The sequence below is a fragment of the Sapajus apella genome, unplaced genomic scaffold (assembly GCF_009761245.1).
Source record: "Sapajus apella isolate SASKATOON/1434 unplaced genomic scaffold, GSC_monkey_1.0 scaffold22, whole genome shotgun sequence".
In the NCBI taxonomy this organism is placed as follows: domain Eukaryota; kingdom Metazoa; phylum Chordata; class Mammalia; order Primates; family Cebidae; genus Sapajus; species Sapajus apella.
In genome coordinates, this window is record NW_022436962.1 from 21600372 (window position 1) to 21623062 (window position 22691).

The 22691-nt window shown below is 35.4% G+C and overlaps 1 pseudogene; it reads right to left on the reverse strand.

Moving 5' to 3' along the window:
• Nucleotides 1-21338, reverse strand: part of LOC116559085 — a 42743-nt pseudogene extending 21405 nt beyond the window's left edge.
• Between the last annotated feature and the right edge of the window lie 1353 nt (nt 21339-22691).

Genomic DNA, 22691 nt, shown 5'->3' on the forward strand with positions numbered 1-22691 from the left:
CAATGTGTTACTATATCATTAGCAAATTTGTTAGTATGGACATGCCATGTTAAGTCACAAAGAGACTACCTCAATTATTCTTCCTTTGATTGATTTTTGGTAAGGATACAGAGGACTTTTAGTTGTGGTTTAGCCTTACGACACGTTATAAACATCGACATACACTGTATTAACTGTCTAAAAGGAGCTTACTGTTTTAAATGCTTATTAAAGATAATTTTGAGCCATATTAATAATTTAATTCCAAGAACCACTTTTATGAAAACCACTAAACAATTCCTTTAAGACTTGATTATGAAAGAAGGAGGCAATAAAACAAGGAAGTAGGTAGGAGGTAGTGGCATTCAAATTAGGAAATTTTCTATATGTGAAAAAGCTTCTCAAATGTTTCTGGGTTGTATACATTATGATGGATTTTTGTAGCCTTTATAGAATTTTAAAATATAAAGAAAAATTAAAGGATAAGAAAATCACCCATAATTTTAAGATGGCAATGATTTTCAAAGAATGTTTATTAATTTTCAAAACTAACTAGTGTCTTGATAGTATGGCCTGAAACAAATACGGTTCCATCTGTGGAACTTACTTCATCCAGGGGTTGAACCCTGATTGTTAGAGATTTACAAAATAAAGCCAAACCAAATAATTACAAATACAAACAAAGTTACATTCCCTCAAAGTAAATACAGTGGTGATGATGATGATACTTATTATTCTTATTACACATTTTTGGTTAAGGATTTGGTAAAAATTATAACTTCTTACTCTCGCAACATTTTCTTAACAGCTGAAAGTGCCTTAATTGTCAGACAGGTTTGAGGCTGCATTTAGAGATTTGCATCTACATTTGGTGAGTTTTATATACCAGGTGCTGCCACCTAAAGATTATGAAGAAATGTGGTTAAGTACCAATCATGAGCATATATTAGCACACCAGGGCCTTGGAAGGAATAACTCATGCATGGTTGGCTATGTTTTAACCTCTAAGTCAATCTAAGAAATCTAAGGGTAAAGGCAAAAAACAAATGCTTGATTCAATCAAATTGTGCCAAAAGTCAAAATAGTTCAATAGTTCAACACACACACAAACTTCTCTTTACAGAATAAGTTGCTAAGGATTCATTATTGCAGAGATTAGATCCATCATTCTGGATATTTGAGAAAAAAAGTGAACTCACAGAAAATTAATCATTACTTGTCTTTTATAAATGATAATATAAAATGTTTAAATTATCTGATTCTTAGTATGTTATATATAACCAGAATTTCTATCCTTATTAGAAAATGTTTAAAAATTTAATTTTTATTATTTAAAACTATTGATCATATAAATCCAAAATATTTCTCTGAACAACATCTAGCTAGGCATTTCATAATTTAATCTGTCATATTGTCTTTGTTACTAAATTATTTTGAAATTTGTAAAGCATTTTGGAAATTTGGATGGCATATCTTAGATTAGCACATTTTTTAAAAGAGTGTGGATGTTGTTATGACTTAGGTGACCAGAAAAGTTAGTTCAATTCCTAAAATGAAGAATCTAAGGCTTTTCCCTGTTACAGCTCCTAAATTTGAACTCAGTCTTTGATCTTTTGAGCCTGCTGGCCAGTGCCTACAGACTATTACATTTTCTAGCATATTCTCTACCTTGCTGCCAGAATTAACTTTCTGAAACCAAATTCTCACACTTTGACATCAAAATATCAGTGGATTCCCTTTACCTATAAGATAAAATTTTAACACTTTAAAAGGCTTTTAACATTTATCAATTTGCAGCCCCAATTCTTGACACTGCAAGATATACATAAAACATGCCAGTCCCATTGTATTAATCTCTTCTCATGTTGCTAATAAAGACAAACTTGAGCCTGGGTAATTTATAAAGGAAAGAAGTTTAACTGACTCACAGTTCCACATGGCTGGGGAGGCCTCACAATCGTGGTGGAGCAAAGTCACATCTCGCATAGCAGCAGACAAAAGAGCTCGTGCGGAGGAACTCTCAGTTATAAAACCGTGAGATCTCGTGAGACTTACTCACTCTACGAGAAAAACTGCCAAATAATTCAATTATCGCCACCTGGCCCCACCCTTGACACGTGGGGATTATTACAATTCAAGGTGAGATTTGGATGGGAACACAGCCAAACCATATTACCAATCAGCAATTTTCTGGTCTTCGGAGATACCGTGTTTTTCGGTAGTAATACTTCTTTGCCTGTGGTATTGCCTCTGTTATGCTAATAATGATGATGATACTACTAATAATGATAGTGACAACCATTAATCAAGGATTTGCTATGTAGTACAAACTGCTAAGCACTTCATACAGATCATTGTCTTTTGATTTAGTATTTTCTAAGAACATCCCTGCTTTGCAGATGTAAAAACAGATGCTTACGGGAAATAAGTTGAATAAATGGTTAAGGGTGTTTCCTGCATAAAAAACTAAAACAGTCATTTTGGAGAGTATGCTTATAATCCGAATGCAAGGAATAGTATTTTAACAGATTATTAATGCATATATTCTTTGGTCTTGAGAGAATTACTTTCCTTTTGTGAGCCTCAGCTTCTGTCATTTTCCATCTTTGAAATGAAAGAATTTGTAGATCCTTTGACTTGGACTCCCTGCTACCCACATACTAAGTAAAACTGGCAGACTAATGAGGCAAAGAGTTTACAGCAGATTTCAAATATCAAGTGTAATGTAAATACATGCAAAATAACACATCTGTTTATTTACCTTTACAAATCCAACCATTGCATTTTAAAGTGAGTAAGGATACAGAGAGGGCTGGAGTATTGTCTTAGTAGCTATTTCACCACATGGAAGGAGTGAGCAAAACTATTTCTCCTAACCTCTCTGTTCCTGTGATTCAGATAGTGTTTCTTATCCAACATTTGTGAGTGGAAATCTAGCTATAAATAAAAGAGGCTGCAGAGAAGAAACATGCTTTTATCAATCAGATGGAATTGGGAAGAATTTTCTCCATGGCTTCTTGAGAAATTCTATGAGAATATATTAGAAATTTCTTTTTGAGATGGTAACCCGTATGGCCATCTGAAGCCTTGGTATGATGATATTCAGTGTGAGAAAGAGATACTGCTGTTTGTTCTCTGAGTTACAGACACTGTGCTAGAATTATGTAAGAAAAATGGTAATAATATTACTGTTGAATAAATGAATGGTAGCTAAATTTGAGCACTTACTATGTGTCAGGCTCTATTCTAAGCACTTAGTAAGCATTGGTTTATTTAATCCTCATTATATATAAATCACCTGTGAGAGGGAGAGAGGATTCAGGATTGAATGAGGGAAAAGTGAGACACAGTTGCAGCAGGGACCTTGGCTAAGCTTGAAGGACTCTCTGGAGCTGGGTTAGTCCTACAGAGACAGCATCCCAAACTGATGCAAATGGTCCAGGCCTTTGTATTCTTGCCTTGACAAGAAAGTGAATTCAGGCTGTCCCCAACCAGGGAGGGTAACCCTGGTTGAGACCGCATTCTATGTATGACTGAAGGATTCCCAAAAGGAATTCATCTGAGATATAACAGGAGCCAGAACTCCAAGCAGCTGGGAGAATGAATGCTCAGGCTTAAGGGATGTGGGAGCACAGAGTTGGCAGCTACCAAAGCATCCATTATACCAAAATATAGGGTAAAGGCAGAAGGTGGCAAGGGAGGAGGATGAAGAGAAAGGGAGGATCAAAGTCCTGGCTAATCTTGGATGACATTCCAGGTATTTTGAACTTAAGTGTGTAAGCCAGTGGCTCTCAAACATTTCTATCTCAAAATCTCTTTACAAACTTAAAAAGTAATAGGACCCTAAAGAGCTATTGTTTATATGAGTCACAGCTATTTATTTCATCATATTATAATTAAAACTAAGAAACATGCATTTTAAAAAAACATTTATTAACTTATTTTTAACATATAGCAAGCCCATTATGTACAAATTAAGATAAAATACCTTTATGAAAATAACTTTATGTCTTCCAAAACAAAGAAAGTTTAGGAAGGAGTGTCATTATTTTACATTTTTGCAAATGTCTCTAAGTATGTGCTTACTAGAAGACACCTGGATTTTTATATCTGCTTTAACTATGATATCTCACTTTATGAAGCTTTGAATAAACTCCACTGAGAACCACTGCTATAGGCAATAGTGAGTCACTGAAGGATTTTAAGAAGCATACACTAAAATCTGAATTACTACTATGATTGTAGTATAGAGAACATATCTGGAGGCACAAAGTCTATTCAGAGATGAGAGATTATGGAGGTTTGAACTAAGAGCACAGTCATAGGTATGGAGATGTGTGGATATCTTTGAAGTATATTTTTGAAGTGAAATGAACAGGATTTGGTAACTGGATATGAGTTGTGAAAATCCAGAATGACTCATGTTTTCCCACTTGAATATTTGAATGAATAAAGATTTTCCATTATCTGAAAATGAGAACATGGAGAGTAAAGGCTCATCGAATTCAACTGATACTTTGGGATTGGATTCAACTGTTGTCTTGGGTAGAGCTCCCTGGAAGCAAAGCCTAAGACAGACATTCTTTCTATGTGATTTATTAGGGGATGATCTCAAGAGAAGGAGGATAAAGAGAAATGAAATGAAGAGGGAGAAAAGCCAAACACCTAGTGTCAGGTGGAGACTTGCTTCACCCTCTATGAGCTCTGGAGCATAAGTTATATCACAGAGCTGGTTATATTTTGAGTTAAAAGGGCCAGACTTTTGCGGCCCTGTGTCAGCCAAAGATTGGCCAAAGTCTGGGGAAGGTATCCTCCTGGGCCAAGCACATTCCCTTTAGTTGAGGACATTGGAAGTCTGTTGGTTAGTGTACCACCTTCATCTTAGTCAAATTGTCTGGATAATTTGCTGCAGCTTCTGTGTCAGCACTTGCTGTTTTTATGTTACAGAGATGCTGTTTTGCTTAAACCTCAAGAACCAATCTCTGCTTGCTTCCAACTTTTCTTCTGAAGCTTCCTCACCTCTCTCAGTCCTCACAGAATTGAGCAGAGTGAGGGCCTTGCTCTGGATTAGGTTTTGGCTTAAGGGAATGTCATGGCTGGTTGATATTGTATCTGGACCACCAAAACTTTCTTCAATGCCAGCAATCAGGCTATTTTTGCTTTCTTATCGTTCCTGCATACACTGGAGTAGCACTTTCAATTTCCTTCAAGGGCTTTTACTTTGTATTTACAACTTAGCTAACTGTTTGGTGCAAGAGGCCTAGCTTTTAAATTATGTTGGCTTTCAACATGCTTTCCTTGCTAAACATAAATATTTCTAGCTTTTGATTTAAAGTGAGAGATGTTCAACTATTTCTTTCATAATAAACATTGTTATTAGTTGTCCTAATTTCAATGCTGTTGTGTCTCAGGGAATAGGGAGGCCCAAGGAGAGGGAGAGAGACAGGGAACAGCCGGTCAGTGGAGCTGTCAGAACACGCATGGCATTTATTGATTAAGTTTGTTTAATCTGTACCCAATCTGATGTGGGCACAGTTCATGGTGCCCCCAAACAACTACAATAGCAATATCAAAAATCACTTATCATAGATTACCATAATAGACACAATAATAATAAAAAATTGAGATATTGTAAGAATTACCAAAATGTGACACAGAGACAAAAAGTGAGCACACGCCTTTGGAAAAACGACACTGATAGATTTGCTCAACTCATGTTGCTACAAACCTTCAATCTATAAAAAACAACATATAAAAAACAGAATAAAGTGAAGCACAATAAAATGAGGTATACCTTTACCTCATTTTCCATAAAATGAAATTTTATGGAAATTTTCCATAAAAAATTAAAATTGTATCCAGTGACTTCCTTTCAAGGGGTTAATGCATCACAGTTCTAGAACCATTTAATTAGGAGCTGTACTTAAAAATGGAGCAGACAACATATCTACCCAATCTTTAAACTGTAAAGGAAATCCGGGGTGCCCACCAAAATATTCAACACTATCTACTACATAGGCTCACCTATCCAGGGAAATATTCAGAATCGGCTTATAAGTGAACGAGCATTCCGAAAAGAAGAATGGCCAGTGAGGAATACTAGAGTTAATTCTACCAGTTATTCTTACAACTTTAGTCTTTTTTCTTTCTTAACCAGGTGAGCACATAAGTGGGAGTAATTGTGTATCCTATTTTGATTTATGGCTCCTAGAATTGACACTCTACATTTTTCTGTCTAGAATAGTGAAAACTAGCTGAGTGCATAGAAGGACCCAAACCTCTTAAACTAGATTGATTTTCATTGCCTTAATTCACTTTTCCTTTTCTGCTTTGATGTCTTACCGACTGTTGAGCTAGAATGCTAAATCACAGGTATGCACATACTCACATGAGGGACTTATAGACAGGAGGCTTTAATGACCACCGTGTGCCCAGGTAATTTGGACCCATGATTAAAATCAGACATTTTAAAAGTTATTTTCAACCTGAGGCCATGTGCTTACCTTTCACCCCTCCTCATCAATGCAGAGCCACAGTTTGCAAAAGATCCTGTTTCTTTGATTTTATTTTGTGGTTTCAAAGGTAGGAAAGAATTCCACCTAGTTTGGAATTATAGCTAACTACAGGTAAAGAATGTTACTATGTGTGCCTTGGTCCACTAGAGCCAAGGATAATATAGGGAACTAGCCCAAGACATTAAAATGTCTGCACCAATTGTGGTCATTGTGTCGGGGTTCAGGACTCATTAGGAGCAATCTTTGTTGATGGATCTTGGTGTGTGGGCTTGTGTCCCAAGTGAGGACCATCAAGCCAGTGAATGAGTTGGCACTGCCAGAAGGTTTGCAGGCAGGCTTTGAATCTGAGATCATATTCTAAAACTGAGTTCTAAACTTACTAGAGCAACCACCTCCACTTATTGTCAGTTCATGAAACTTCAGAAAGGAGAAAGACTTGGGTGGTGGAGGCAGGTAGGGAACAAAAGTAAAACTTTCCCTGTGTCTGTGAATCCATGAAGCTGAAGATCTTGGTGTGATGTCCCTGGTTCTTAGAAGCCTGTGGTTTATAAAAAGCAGTTTGTGATCCATTAGTTGATCAGGAAATCAACTGAGGAAGCTGCAATCACCTTTTGCAAAAAATCTCAAAATAAACAGGAAAAAAATCAAAGTATAACACAAGTAGTCAGAATAGAAATGTTCTATAAAATACATATTTCAACTATATTTATATTCAAAATTGTATGTGTGTTTGATTGTGATGCAAAATTTAGTTTTAATAATGGTCAAAAAATTTGAAAGCCAAAGTTTAACCCTGCAGCCCAATGAGAAGAGCAATGCCTTTTCTCTGCATCTTATGGTCCTTTCTTGTGTAAATAGGAGATTAAAGTCACTCATTCCACAGTGATGTTGGTTCTCTTAAAGGAAGTCACTCCTAAATTAAATAAATTCAAATGAACATGTATATCTCTGTTTTCCCTCATTTCCCTGAAAGTACTGTTGCCTAAAATCCCGTCTTCACACCAGAAGTGCAGTCTGCCTGCTCCAACAATTCCCTTCCTCCCCCCCTCTTTCCTTTCCTCCTTCCTTCCTTGCTTCCTTTCAATGTTGGAAGATTGGAATGCATATTTCCAGAGTCAGAAAGGTTTAGTAGCCAAGGCAAACTGTGGTTGGAAGCTGAAATTGTAGCAAATAAGCAATTAAGGTGGATACAATGTCCCCATACACCTTCCACAAATATTCCCATCCTGGGGCAGGCCCTCATCACTTCACACCTTGGTTATTGCCATGGCTCCCAGCTCACTCCCTAACTCTAGTCCTTCCTCACGCGACTCCATCCTGCCCACACATGCCAAATTAATACTTCCAATATATTGTTTTCATTATGTAATTTTTCTGCTCAAAATAACCTAAGGCTGCTATCCCCTACAGGTCAAATCTGAACTCCACCCCGTGCCATTCCGGACTCCCAGTAATCTTGCTTCTTCTATCTAACCACACTTAACTCTGGGTGCTTCTTAACTTGAAGCCAACTCATGCCCCCTCAACCTCCTGATATTATTCTCAGTACTCTTCATCTATTCTTTATATCTCAACTTATGCAGATTCCTCCTCAAGTTGAACACACGTAAAATTATCTGCATCATTTCTTTGAAATTTTTCTACAGATCCTCATCATTGTTATTTTACTGTTTCATATTAATGTATCTGGTCTCCTCAAGTTACTCAAAGGCAAGTTAATCAAGGGCAAGGTCTCCTGCATGACCCTTGATAATGGTTTGGCTCTGTGGTCCCACCCAAATCTCACCTCGAATTGTAATAATCTCCACATATCATGGGATGAAGGCAGTGAGAAGTAATTGAATCAGCAGGGTGGGTTTTCCTGTACTGTTCTCCTGTTAGTGAATAAGTCTCATGAGAGCCGATGGTTTTATAAAGGGGAGTTTTATAAAGGGGAGCTCTCAGGCCTGCCACCATGTAAGACATGTCTTTGCTCTTCCTTTGCCTTCCGTCATGATTGTGAAGCCTCCCCAGCCATGTGGAACTGTGAGTCCATTAAACCTCTTTTCTTTATAATACCCAGTCTTGGGTATGTTTTTATTAGCAGCATGAGAGTGGACTAATACACCCCTCCTGCCTCTCAGGGTGCTATTTAATATTTGCCTATTAAAACAATAGTTAATATTTGCTGAGCATTACCAAAAGCTGTGTTAAAAGTGCATTGTTTAATTTTATTTTAAAACATGTCTTATTTTATACGTTCTGTGCAGATGACGGAATGGAGGAAAGAGAAGTAAAGAAGAGCCATGAAATCAGACAAAAGCTGTCTGTCTCCGAAGAGACAACCTCTGGGCTCACCCACTGCATTACATTCTTAGAGCTTATAAAAAGTGGTTCTTAAATATTTTCAAGGCTTACAGGCTCTTTCAAGAATTGATAAAAGCATAAAACTCCTTTCCACAAAAATGCATGTATTGCACACTAAATGTCTGCATGCAGTTCCTGGGGGCATGACCTCTGAGGCCTATCTGTGAGTCTTCAGTGTCTATAAGCCCATGTCAGGAATTCCTGCAACAAACATTATGTGATTATAAAATACTCAAAGAAGAGGTTTCTAAAGGGTCCTCCAGAATCAAATTCCAGTAAGCAAGCAAATTTGTATATTACCCTAGAAATTGGAGAGTTGGTGTAATGCGAACGGGAGATATAAGCATCTGTGTGTTGTGTGTGTGTGCTTGTGTGTGCCTTCATGTCTTATCTATAAACACATGCTAAGAAGTCATCTTTATCACATCTTATCTATAAACACATTCTAAGAAGTCATCTTCAGTTTCAGCCTTATTCCGGTAATAAAAATGTCAAGTCTTAAGAGGTGGATATATTCATAGGAGGATTATTATAACCCCCATTCAATCAAAGAAGAAGCTAAAGTCAGAGAAGGTATTTGATCTACCTAAGATTACACAGCTGACTCAGTTTTCTGCCTCTTCACTAGACCTCATTGAAAATCAATGCTCTCTGCAGAGGAACCAGTACTATTAAAGGCAGATTATTGAATGAGGGCTAAGTTGAAAGCAAAGAAATTGGAAATTCATGTTAAAACCATTAACAATAAGTAGTAACAATAGTGCCTTAACAATGATTCCAGATGCCTGGCCTTCATACTTTCACCTGCAGGTGATATTGGTCAATATTTGCAACCCATACGGGATAGCAAAAGTGCTTTTTGAGAAGGTGTAAAGGCTGTTATGATACCTCTACGTGCTAAGTCAGTCCATAAATGTCAGTGTGCCTCTTAACATAAACTAGGCTTTCAAGTAAAAAATCACCTGGTTTGTTCTATGTTTGCATTCTGGTGAAATATGTATATTTAAAAATTAGAAAAAAATGAATATTAGCAGGAGTTTATTTATAGCTCATTTCTGGACTTTCAAAGTCTCTGTTTCCAGAATCCCTTATATTTTCTGCCCCATGAATTCCTAATGAGTTCCAGTTGAAAGTGCTACAGTTCCATATTCAGGCTATTAAAGAGAAAAAAGAAAGAGAGAGAAATAAAAAAGAAAAGAAACCTACAAAGTATGTTTCCCTCAACTACTAGGACTTCTAACTGATATAACTTACCCCCTCCTCTTTCCTCTTAGCAAATGTTGGCAAATATGTTTGCAGTTGGACAGGCCTGCTATGTTTTTAAATCCTTTTAATCCTCTTTATAGTAACAGAAACATTTGAGGCTGATCTTTGAAGACTCTGTGGAGTACAGAACACCTGCAGCTCAGTGCTTTGTGTTAACAAACACCCAGTGTGAGCTTAACACGATTGGGCAGGCACAGAGCTGGCCCCAGAATCTTTCTGGAGTAATGAGGGTCTCTCTTCCCCTCTGACCTTGCTTTCCCCAAGTTAAACCTGCTCTGGTAAATGGCACTCTTGCTCTCTGACCCTCACCAAATGACTCAATGAATCATATAAGGGCCCATAAAAATGATTTGCCATACGTCAGAAAGTAGAAAAAACTGCGTTGATTCCAGATTGAGAATCACTCAAATCATTAACAAACCCTCAGTCACTCAAATCACTAACTCAAATCACTGACAAAGCCTCCTTGCCTCCCTATTCAATGGCTAGAAAAGTTGATTACCAAAGATTAAAACCAATGTTGATGACAGTCTCCCAACCAAGTAGAAAAAAAACAGGACTTTATCCTCTCTCCTCTTAATTTTTTTCCTCAACTAATGAGATGAAACTAACATTGTTCACAACCTCTTTGATAACAACTCTTTGAGATCTGTTTACAAGTTAGTAGACGTTTATCTCCCTTAGAGTAGAAATCATATTTGTTCTTTACCATTTATATTTCTGTTCCCTTATGTTACTTGCTCCACTAGTAATCTTTAAGTGGGTTAAATATAATCCCACTGTACTGAAGCTGAATAACTTTTCAAACCAACTCTACACTGAAAAATTTTTATCTAAAGCATACATATATGAATTACTCTTGGTTATCAAAGGATTCACTATAATATTTTTAGATACAAAAACACTCTCTTGTGTTAAATTTATTTGACGAATAAATATATGCAGAGTTTTTGGAAAAATACCCAGTGGAAATGTGAGAAACAACTTTGAGTGTTGTCAGGCTATTCCACTCATTAGTTGAAAACAAAAAGACATACGTGTTACTGAGATCAATGGGGGAATTGAAGCATACACTGTGTCTCAGGTCACTTGGACAAAGGGAAAAAAAAACAATATTCTTCTTGTATTTTTTTTCTCAGCCTTATTATGGTGCTTGGATTGCCACTAGTCCAATCAGGTCTCTGGGGCTCAGCTCAAGCCTGGGCATCAACACTAAATGTCTGTCCTTTCGAAGTCAGCATAAACGGTACATCTTTCCAAATTTTATTCTTCATTCCTTCAACTAAAAAAATCAAAGTCCCTCTTTTCTTTGAATTACTTCCATGTCCTCTACAAACCTTTACAAGTCACCACTGAGCGCATCTGCTACAGCTCACTGATGCTGGGTTTAGGTTGCAGAGCATTTTCAAAGTGAATTGTTGAATATTTTTAAAACATGCATTTTGACAAGCTTGAGCAAGCAGGTTTCCCCATGCATTCAGACCTGTTGTTTCTCTGGTGGTTGGTTAACTTGCCAATTCAACAAAAAGGAACTAAGAGAAACGGAGAATATGACAAACACATTCATGCTCATACCTAGTGCTTCTGGAACCATAACATTGCTACTCTGATGCTGCTTGTGCATTTAAAATGCGAATGTTTTAATTCTAAGATATATTGCCATTTTCAATTTATTCCTTAACCTAACAAAGGGTAAGTTTTGCATGAATACTGAAAATCATTTGGCAATTCCTGAATTCACTTAAAATATTTATGTTCTTATAGTTCCAGGTTTTAGTATCTTTATAACCAGGAAGATAAAATAATTGATTTTTTCTTCTCATGACTACTTGCTTCCTCAGGTGATGGGTGCCATGAGCAATATGGTAAATTAACATTATTTGACAGGGAATTAGCATTTTAAGTGTAGTCCACTTAATATACCTAACTGTGAACTTGAATAAGTTATATAAATTTTTATTCTAAGTTTCTGCATCTATATAAGTATTATGGGATTGAATGAGATTTTATCTGAAGTATTTTTAAGGTCTAGAATCCTATTATCTTATAAAATTAAATTTGATTGAAACAAGATGAAAATAACATATTACCACAAATACGAATCTGAATACAATAGAGATCACAGATGTAAAACTTATTTGGTTATCCATGCATATATATATCAATATACATATATATATATACACACACACACACACACACACACATACACACACATATATACGTATATTGATACCTACATTTACAAAATTGAAGTTTTTTACTTTAACTAATGTACTCTCACAAGATAAGTAATTTTTTAAAATAGAAGAGAGATAATCTAGAAATAGTAAGAGCCAAAGAAAGCATACTTAGATTCACCAAATAAAAAAAAAGTCTCAGGACCAAATGGGAGGCTTCTGATTTTAGTTATTAAAGGCAAAAATAAAAGAATAAATACTGGACTCAGAGCTAGCATAGGACAGTAGAAAGGCCTTCCCTAAGTTAATTTAGATAAATGTGCTAGACAGATGAAGGAGTTAACACTGTTTCAGTGCTTGGAAAACCTTGTACTCAAGAATATAAGCTTTTGTGGGAGGCGGGAGTATTTCATATGAAGGCAGAGTATTTGCTATAAGAACACAGAGTTATTTTTATCAATGTAGTCTATAAGCTCTATTTCTACGTGCACATTCTTACATTCTTAATACAGAGCACATGGAAGTACAAATAGAGAACTATAATACAAAGAACCACACAAATTCCTACTGCTTTATCCTGATAAACACCTGGAATTTCTTAGATACTTGCCCTGATGGCCATTTCACCTCATGCATGATGATAAAGTAGTCTTTCTAACAAGAGTCAAAATGCCCTTTAAATTTATATTTAGAGCCAAAAAAATCATAAAGAAGACAATACTTGGAGCATATACTATAATATTAAGCATTAACAATAAAAAGTCACAATTTATTCCATTTTTGTTCAATTCTCTAATAAGGAAAATAATCTTCCAATTGACAAGATATCTATATCATTGTGGCTAAAAGAATGTGGATGAGAAAATAACTTTCTCTACCAGATGTTCTTCTGTTAGTATAAACTGATAAAATAAACAGATCGAGCTATAAAAAAAAGATTATACTAAGTGCAATATATATATAGATTATACTAAGTGCAAAAATATATATAAGTATATATATTATGTGTATGTGTGCATGTATATAAGTACATTCATACATATATTTTGCACTTAGTAAAACCTATTTCTTTTAGAGCTTGATCTATTTATACATAGTATATGTAATACTGTAATGTATATTTTATATATAATATATACTACACTATAACATATATATACTATATAATATATATATATAATGCTATATATAATATATACTATGTTACATAATAGAATATATTCTATATTATATATTTATAAATATACTAAATTTACAAATATATAATTTATGTATTTTCTAAATTGTATTATAATACAATATAATATAAATTATATATTTATAAAAATTTTTAAATTTATGTTATATAAGATATTTTAAATAATATAATTTTATAATATATTATGTATTTATATATAATAATAGATATTATTACATGTAAGAATATATAATACATGTTCACACACACATGCCTATATTTATATATAGGAGCTGTTACACACAATAGAATTAGGTGATAGATATTGATTTCATATGTAATTTATAAGCACACATACACACACATGCACAAACGTTCACACTGGGAGGCCATACCCTTGGGTATGTTACCTGGAAAAGACTCATAGAGGCTACACGGACTGAATCCTGCAGGAGAGATCTGATTATAGTACACGTTGCACCTCACAATTACCAGTTAAGAGAGCTGCAGTGTTTCTACACTAGTGTACCCAACAGTCACTGGTTAAGACCTGCCCTCAGGAAGCCATTTATTCTCATAACAGCTCCGCATGAGCATAGGCTATGTAGCTCTAACCACCTGAGGCAGCCCTCCAGAAAAAAAAAATGGTTGCTGGATGAGAATGGGAGAGCAACCTTGTGGTCAGTGTGCAGGAAAATGGAAATGGATTTGAGGGAATGCGAGCCAAGCACTGATAGCTGCTGCTACATTCCCTCAGAGGAGATTTGCACTCAACGTGTGTCTGGGCTCTCTTTCTTCAGATTCTCACCAACTACTGGAAAACTATTCAGACAGCAGATATCAACTCTAGGGATGACTCAAAGGAGGGAGGAATAGCTAAGTTAGATCAAGACTGGAAACCGTTTTTGAATCACAGACTCAAATTAACAGAATAAAATTTGATGGGGATACAATAAAGCCCTCCCACTTAGCCTCCAAAAATCATCTGGATAGGTGTGAGATGAGGAAGAGGTGGAGTAACAACAATTTATGTGGAAAAGACAAGGCCTTGCAGTTAACACAAGTTCAATGTGAGTCAATTACGCCATAATGCAATAGTACGCCGGACCTCACACAGAGAGACAGTTAAAGAACTAAATAAAGCTGCCTAGCACAGACCAGGAAAGAATTAGGATAAAAAGACTGACTGTGAAAGAGGATTATATTTATTTCATATTCTCTAAAGGGGAAAACTAAATAAAAAGAGTAGAAAATACAGGAAGGCAGATTCTGACTCAGGATAAGAAAGAACTTTTTAATCATTAGTGCCAGACACATGCTTTTTTAAATAAGTGCTTGGAGTTGTCTGACCTGAGGCTGGATGAAATTCTCCAGATATGCTGTGGAGGGGATTTTTGTTTAGAATACGGAAGAGAGGAGTTTGGAGTGAGGACTCTGCATCCCCATTCAACCTAATCCTTCCATGATTCTATAAATTTGTTTGGCAATTTTGAATGAAATGGCTCTCATATAAGCAGGAAACAACCAGAAGCACAAAGAGAAATACACAGGAGCCTGGAGAATCCACCAGTAGATCTCTAAGTCACGGGATTATTGAAATTGGCAGTACATATTGAGCATCATTCAAAATTTGTGCTCTACTATCAGTATTTGGAAGGTAATGGGAAAGATTTGCTAACCCTGGTTACCTTTGCTTATGTGATGTAAGGAAAGCCAGGTGGAAAAAAAATCTTGGAAAATTTTCTTATGGAGAAAAAGGGGAAACTTGGACAAGTAAGGGGAAAGAAAACACAATGATGGGAAAAGAGAAACACTGTGCATCTACTCACCTTTGCTCACCCCTATTTCCTACTCATTGTTGTTTTGGATGTATTTACTTTCTTCTCCTCTGGGTCCGATCAACGGCTGACCACATCTGTTCAATTGGAAGTATACGTCATCTTGGTTTTGGAATATAGGCAAATATGCACTTAGTTTTTCTCCAAGCCAGAAGGTTGCTCAATGTTTAAGGCTTGTGCCGGTGGAAAGCCAGGAAACAGGGAACAATGGTATCAGGATAGAGAGCCATGCAGTAGAGAAGATTAGATTGTTGTCATTCTACATGCCTGTGGGCCACTGCTGTGACTTTTTCAAAAGAGGATCATCCTACCCATAAAATAGAACACCACACAAATTATGATGATATCTTTATCTAAAAAACCTCTATCTTCTAAGATCTCAAAGTATTTTGACTACTTAACAAATTAATCTTTACAAATTTCCTAAGGAGATTGCAACAATTATTATCTTCATTTTACATATGAAAAAACCCCCAAGATTAGTGAAGGAGTATAAAGAATAAATGGAAGGATCTGAAGAGGAGAATGGAAGTCTCTTGGAACCCAGTTCAAAAGCTATGTAATAATCATTCAGGTTTCCCTGAACATAATTTTTATTAGAACTGATGATCCCTAAACAAATATGTTAGAGGCCTTAGGAAATAAGGTCACCTGGAGAGATTTTGAAATAACAGAATAATTATGTTACATCCATCTGATTTGGCAAGGAAACTTTTAAAACTTGCTGCAATATAAGCTTTAAACACTGCAACCTCTTAAACAAAGGACATACAGAACTGTACTGATTATTCTCACTTTTGGGGCTAAATTTCCTACCCTAGTTAGGTATGTATTTAGGTCCAAGGTGTTTACAAACATTACTGTTTGAGGTACTATGGCTGTTTTTTATTATCCATATTTAAACACACACATACATACACATATACACACACAGCAAAAGAAGAAAGTAATGCATAGGCTATATCTTAATAATAATAGGAGATATAATCTCAAAATTCTCTGGATTGCTTTTAGAAGAATACCATAAAGATGTCATGTTCAGTTCCTGGGCATGGTAGCTCACATATGCAATGGCAGGAAGGCCAAGTTGGACAGATCACTTGAACTCAGGAGTTCGAGACCAACTGAGGCAACATGGCAAAATCCCATCTCAAAAAAAAAAGAAAGAAACATACACACACAGAGGAATTCGTTGTTGGAATTAAAGGATCAACTGATTTTTATTTTATTTTATTTCATTTTATTTTTGAAACAGGATCTGGCTCTTGTCACTGAGGCTGCAATGCAGTGGCATGATCAAAGCTCACTGCAACCTCTGCCTCCTCGGCACAAGCCATTCTACCACCTCAGGCTTCCAAGTAGTTAGGATTATAGGTGCATGCCACTGTGCTTGTCTGATTTTTGCATTTTCTGTAGAGATGGGATTTTACCACGTTGCCTAGACTATTGCTAAACTCCTGAGCTCAAGCGATCCTCCCATCTCAGTGTTCCTGGGATTAAAGGTATGAGCTACCCAGCAACTAATCATTTGATCTTTATGGATTTTTTCCAAAAGCAATCTGGAGAATTTCGAGACTATATCTTTTATCATTATTAAGATATAGCCTATGCTTAGTTTCTTCTTTTACTTCACATTCAGTTCCAAATTACACAAGCAAATGATTTACACTAAATGCATTTAGAATATTCTTGCAGCAGAAAAGTGGACAGGTATTGTGAAGATGATATCAAAGGCTGACGCAAATACACATGTGCAAAGGTTTGATTCCTGGCTCTGCAGCTCTTGATGGATATAGTACTTTGGTGGCAAAGGAGAGCAAATAATAGATTGCATAACTTTTTCAAGCTAGATGAGCACAATAAAAATGTACTGGATCAAAAATTTCCTGCCTACAAGGATAAGGAAATCAAAACAGCTGAATATTTAAGAAACTTAAAAACTATTTTATTCAGTAAGGATGAACACATATGCTTGGAATCCAATGTTCATTTGCCTTTTTGCTCTCCTCCATATAGAAACAGACTGAGGAAAATCCCATATGTAAAAATTGAAACCAGGCAACAACCTTTCTGATTATAAACTGGAATAAAATCTGGAGCCAAACTAAGAAAATAAAACAAAATCTACAATAAAAAGAATACAATATAGAAACTCCTGAGTTTACTATTTGTCTCTTTAGAGGTGTTAAAAAATATCCAACAGTGAAGTTTGTAAATACCTTGGGCCTAATAGATTGTAGAGGTCATTTGCACTTAATAAGCTGCAAGTTCCTTTTACAACTACAATAAAGCTCTCTCATGTTTACTTGTTGTGAATAAAATGGACGTAGAGATAGTAGAGACTGCAAAGCAAAGCGAAGAACTCTTGAATACAAGACTGAGAAATCCTAGATATATACTACTGGACACTAAGAGAAGCAATTAATTCTCATCCAAAGTTCGATGAAAAATATGTAAACATTTGTAATCAGCTCCTAATTAGCAGGCATTTATTGAATGTGGACTATGCTTTGAGTGCTGTGTGTAACTGTAGCTCTTAAACTTTATAGCTAATTGGAAACCACCTGGAAAGTTTGTCAAATATTCAAATTTCCAATTCTCATCTTTGGACATTCTGATTAGTAGGTCTGGGGTGGAACCAATATATCTGCATGTTAATCAAACACTCTAGGTTGTGCAGATGTTCTCTTGATCAAATTCTTTTTTTTTTTCAACATGTATTTTAGATTCCAGGAGTGTATTTGCAGGTTTGTTAGCTGGGTATATTGTGTGATGGTGAGGTTTGGGGCATGAATAATCTCATCATCCAGTACTGAGCATATTACTCAATAGTTTTTCAACATTTTACCCCCACCCTCCCTCTAGTAGTTCCCAGTTTCTGTTCTACTCTTTATGTCCATGAATACCCAATGTTTAGCTCCCACTTACAAGTGAGAATATGTGGCATTTGGTTTTCCGTTGCTGTATTAATTCACTTAGGATAATGGCCTTCAGCTGCATCCATGTTGCAGCAAAGGACATGGTTTCAATCATTTTTATGGTTGTGTAGTATTTCATAGTTTATATGTACCACATTTTCTTTATTCAATTGACCATTGATAGGCACCTAGATTGATTCCATGGTTTTGCTATTGTGAATAGGGCTGTGATGAACATGTAAGTGCATGTGTCTTTTTGTCACATGTAGAAAGATTTTTAGTAGGAAAGACTTGTTTTCTTTTGAATATATACCTAGTACTAGAATTACTAGGTCAGATGATAGTTCTAAGTTCTTTGAGAAATCTTCAAATTGCTTTCTGTGGTGGCTGAAATATTTTACATTCCCACCAACAGTGTACAAGCATTCCCTTTTCTCCCCAGCTTCCTCACCAGCATCTTTTTTTTTTTTTTTGAGCTTTTAGTAATTGCCATTCTGACTGGTGTGAGATGGATCTTATTGTGGTTTTCATTTGCATTTCTCTGATACTTAGTGATACTGAGTATTTTTTCATGTGTTCATTGGCTGCTTATACATCTTCTTTTAAGATGTGTCTGTTCATGTCTTTTGCCCATTTTTTAATGAGGTTATATGTTTTTGGCTTGTTCCATTTTTAAATTCCTTATAGATTCTTGATATTAGATCTTTGTTGAAGGCATAGTTTGAGAAGATTTTCTCCCATTCTGTAGGTTGTCTGTTTATTCTGTTGATTGTTTTGATGTGTAGAAGCTCTTTTGTTTAATTGGGTCCTACTTATCTATTTCTGTCTTTATTGCAATTGCTTTTGAGGACATAATCATAAATTATTTCCCAAGGCTGATATGCAGAATGGAGTTTTCTAGGTTTTCTTCTAGGAGTCTTACAGTCTGAGGTATTCCATTAAAATCTTTAATCCATCTCGAGTTAAATTTTGTTTATGTAAATGGTAGGGGTCCAGTTTCATTCTTCTGCATATGGTTAGTCAGTTTATTCCAGCACTGCTTATTGAATACAGAGTCCATGCCACCAGCTTATTTTTGTCTACTTTGTCAAAGATCAGATGGCTGTAGGTATGCAGCTTTATTTCTGGGTTCTCTATTTTGTTCCATTTGTCTATGTGCCCATTTTTGTACCAGTACTATGTTGTTTTGGTTACTGTAGCTTTATAACATAGTTAGAAGTTGAGTAATGAGATGCGTCTGTTTTTGTTCTTTTTGTTTAAAATTGCTTTGACTATTTGGACTAGTTTTGATTCCATATGAATTTTTGAATAGTTTTTCTAATGCTGTGAAAAATGACTTTGGTAATTTGATAGAAATAGTGTTGAATTTGTAGATTGCTTTAGGCAGTATGGTCATTTTAACAATATTGCTTCTTCCAATTCATGAGCGTGGAATGTTTGTCTATTTGTGTTTTGAACAAATTCTACTAATAAGAATTTCTGGGTAAATGAGAAGCACAATTTTTGAGGGCTTTTAGTCATAGAATAGGTTTACCTCTTCTATTCATCTTAGACACAAGCTTGATTTCCTTATCTTCAAAGTAGATGATAAAATTACAGTTAGAATTGTCATATCATATATGTAGGGACTAGATACACAGTAGGTATCCAACAAATGTTCTCTTTCTTATCAGTTCTATTGCTCTACTAAGAAGTAAATGAGGCAATATGTACATGTCCTGTCTATATGGTACTCCAGATATGTTTAGAGGAGCACATTATATATCCCAAAGATATAAGAATGCTATTTTAGTAATTTCAGTGAGACTGCATCAATTTAAAATGAATTACTGGATCATATTTTACATATGCATTAATTTCTCTTGGAAATAAAATTAGTGAGTCATATGAAACTTACATGTTTAATATTACAAGAAACTCCCTGTTTTTCAAAGGTTTAACCAATTTATAACTCCCTTCAGCCATGTACAAGGGTTCCAGTTGCTCCACAGCATAGCTAGTCTTTCAAATTTTAGCCATTCTAATGAATATGCAATATCTCAATGTGTTTTTAATCCATGTTTTCCTAACAACTGTTGACTTAACAATGTTGAGTCATTGTTGGATGTTGAGCATCTTTTCATGTGCTTATTAGCTGCATTATTGGGTGTATTATTGTGAAGCATTCACTCAAATATTTTGCGCATACTTTAAATAGAGATGGTTGCCTTCTTATTCTTGAGTCTTTATTACACACTGGGTAGAAGTCTATTAACAGATATACAGAGAGTAAATATTTTCTCACAGTCTGTGATTTGCTTTTATATTTTCTTAACTCTCTTTTGAAAAGCAAAATTTTAATTATGATAAAGTCAAATTATATATTTATATATGTAAATATATATATGTATATGCATACATATATACACATGTATAACTGGCTTACATAGTTATGGAGGCCAAGAAGTTTCAAGATGTGCAACTGGAAAGCTGGACACCAGGATAGCCAATGGTGTAACTTCCATCTGAATCTGAGGACCAGAGAACAAGAAGAGCCAATGGTGTAATTCTCAGTCTGAGTCTGTCTGAAGGCAGGAGAATACCAGTTTCCCTGTCAGAGAGAGTAAATTCTCCATTACTTAGCATTTTGTTCTATTTAGGACTTTACAGATTGGATGAGGCCGACTCATACTGGGGAGGGCAATCTATTCAGTCTGCTGATTCCAATATTAATCTCATCCAAAACATACTCACAGGCACACTCAGAATAATGCTTAATCATATATCTGGACACCAAATGGCTCAGCCAAGTAGACACAATATTATTACATTATTTTGTTCTTGTATTATTAAGAGAAATATACAGGTATTGATCGACCTATGCAACTTACGACCATTCTACTTTACGACCACAATCGCTAGCCATGACTGCTCCGCGTCTGGCAGCGCAAACGTTGCCCAGCTGGGCGTATGACAGTGCGAACCAGCTTCCGGCAGCACTACCATCTCTGCGTGCACCATTTCAACTGTACATATAGCCTACTCAACTTACGACCAAATCGTGTTACGACCGGTCCACAGTCCCGACCGGTCCACAGTCCTGACCATGGTCGTAAGTCGAGCACTAGCTGTAGACTCATCTTTTTCTAGGTACGTGATGAGTAATATTTGTTGAATTATTTTGGTGCCCTAGTCTACTATAAATTGACCTTTTATCTTTGGATCAATTTTTATGCTTTTAATTTTGTTTCTTTGATCTTTAATCTCTTTTCAATGCACCATTGTTTTGATTGCCACTTTTACACAAAGTGTGGGAAACAAGTTTATTTCCTTTTTTCAAAATTGTTTTGGCTGTTGTAGAATTTTTTCCATTTCCACATAAATTTTTGAATCAGCTTGTCAAGTTCTATGCAAAAAACATGTCAGTCTTGTACATATTTTATTAAATATATTCTAAAGTTTTTCTGTGTTTTTGTGATACCTTTGTAAATAATATTTTAAATATTATTCCTATATTGTTACATATAGTGATACTCATGAATAGTAATATAATTGATTTTTGAATATTAAACTTGTATCTTACAACCTTCCTAACTTCACTAATTCTAGTAGGTTTTAAAAAAATTTTTGTTTTTGTAGATTCCTTGTAATTTACTATGTATGTTATAAATGCTGTCATTTTGCAAACACGGTTTTAATTCTTTCTTTCTAATTTATGTGTCTCTTATTTATTTTCTTGCCTTATTGTACTAGTTAGAATTGCCAGCATAATTTTTAATGTAAATGATGAAAGTGAACATCTTTGCCTTGCTTACTATTTCAAGGGGACAGTATTCAATTTAATGTAACATTAATTATAGGGTTTTTTGTAAATAACAATTATTAAATTAAAGTTTATTTTGTCTGATATAAGAATAGCTACTCCTGCTTGCTTTTGGTGTCCATTTGCATGGAATATCTTTTTCTACCCCTTTACTTTAAGTTTATGTGAGGCCTTATGTGTTAGGTGACTCTCTTGAAGACATCAGACAGTTGGTTGGTGAATTCTTATCCATTCTGCTATTTTGTATCTTTTAAGTGGAGAAATTAGGCCATTTACATTCAATGTTAGTATTGAGATTTAAGTACTGTTCTATTCATCACGCTATTTGTTGCCTGAATTCCTTATTTGTATGTTTGTTTTTGCATTGTGTTATTGTTTTATAGGTCCTGCGAGATTTATGCCTTAAGGAGGTTCTATTTTGGTGTATTTTGAGAATTTGTTGAAGATTTAAAGCTCCTTTTAGTACATCTTGTAGTGCTTGCTTCACAGTGGCAAATTCTCTCAGCATTAGTTTGTCTGAAGAAGACTGTACCTTTCCTTCACCTACGAAGCTTAGTTTTGCTGGATACAAAAATCTTGGTTGATAATTGTTGTTTTTAAGGAGGCCAAAGACAGACCCCCAATCTCTTCTAGCTTGTAGGTTTTCTGCTGAGAAATCTGCTGTTAATCT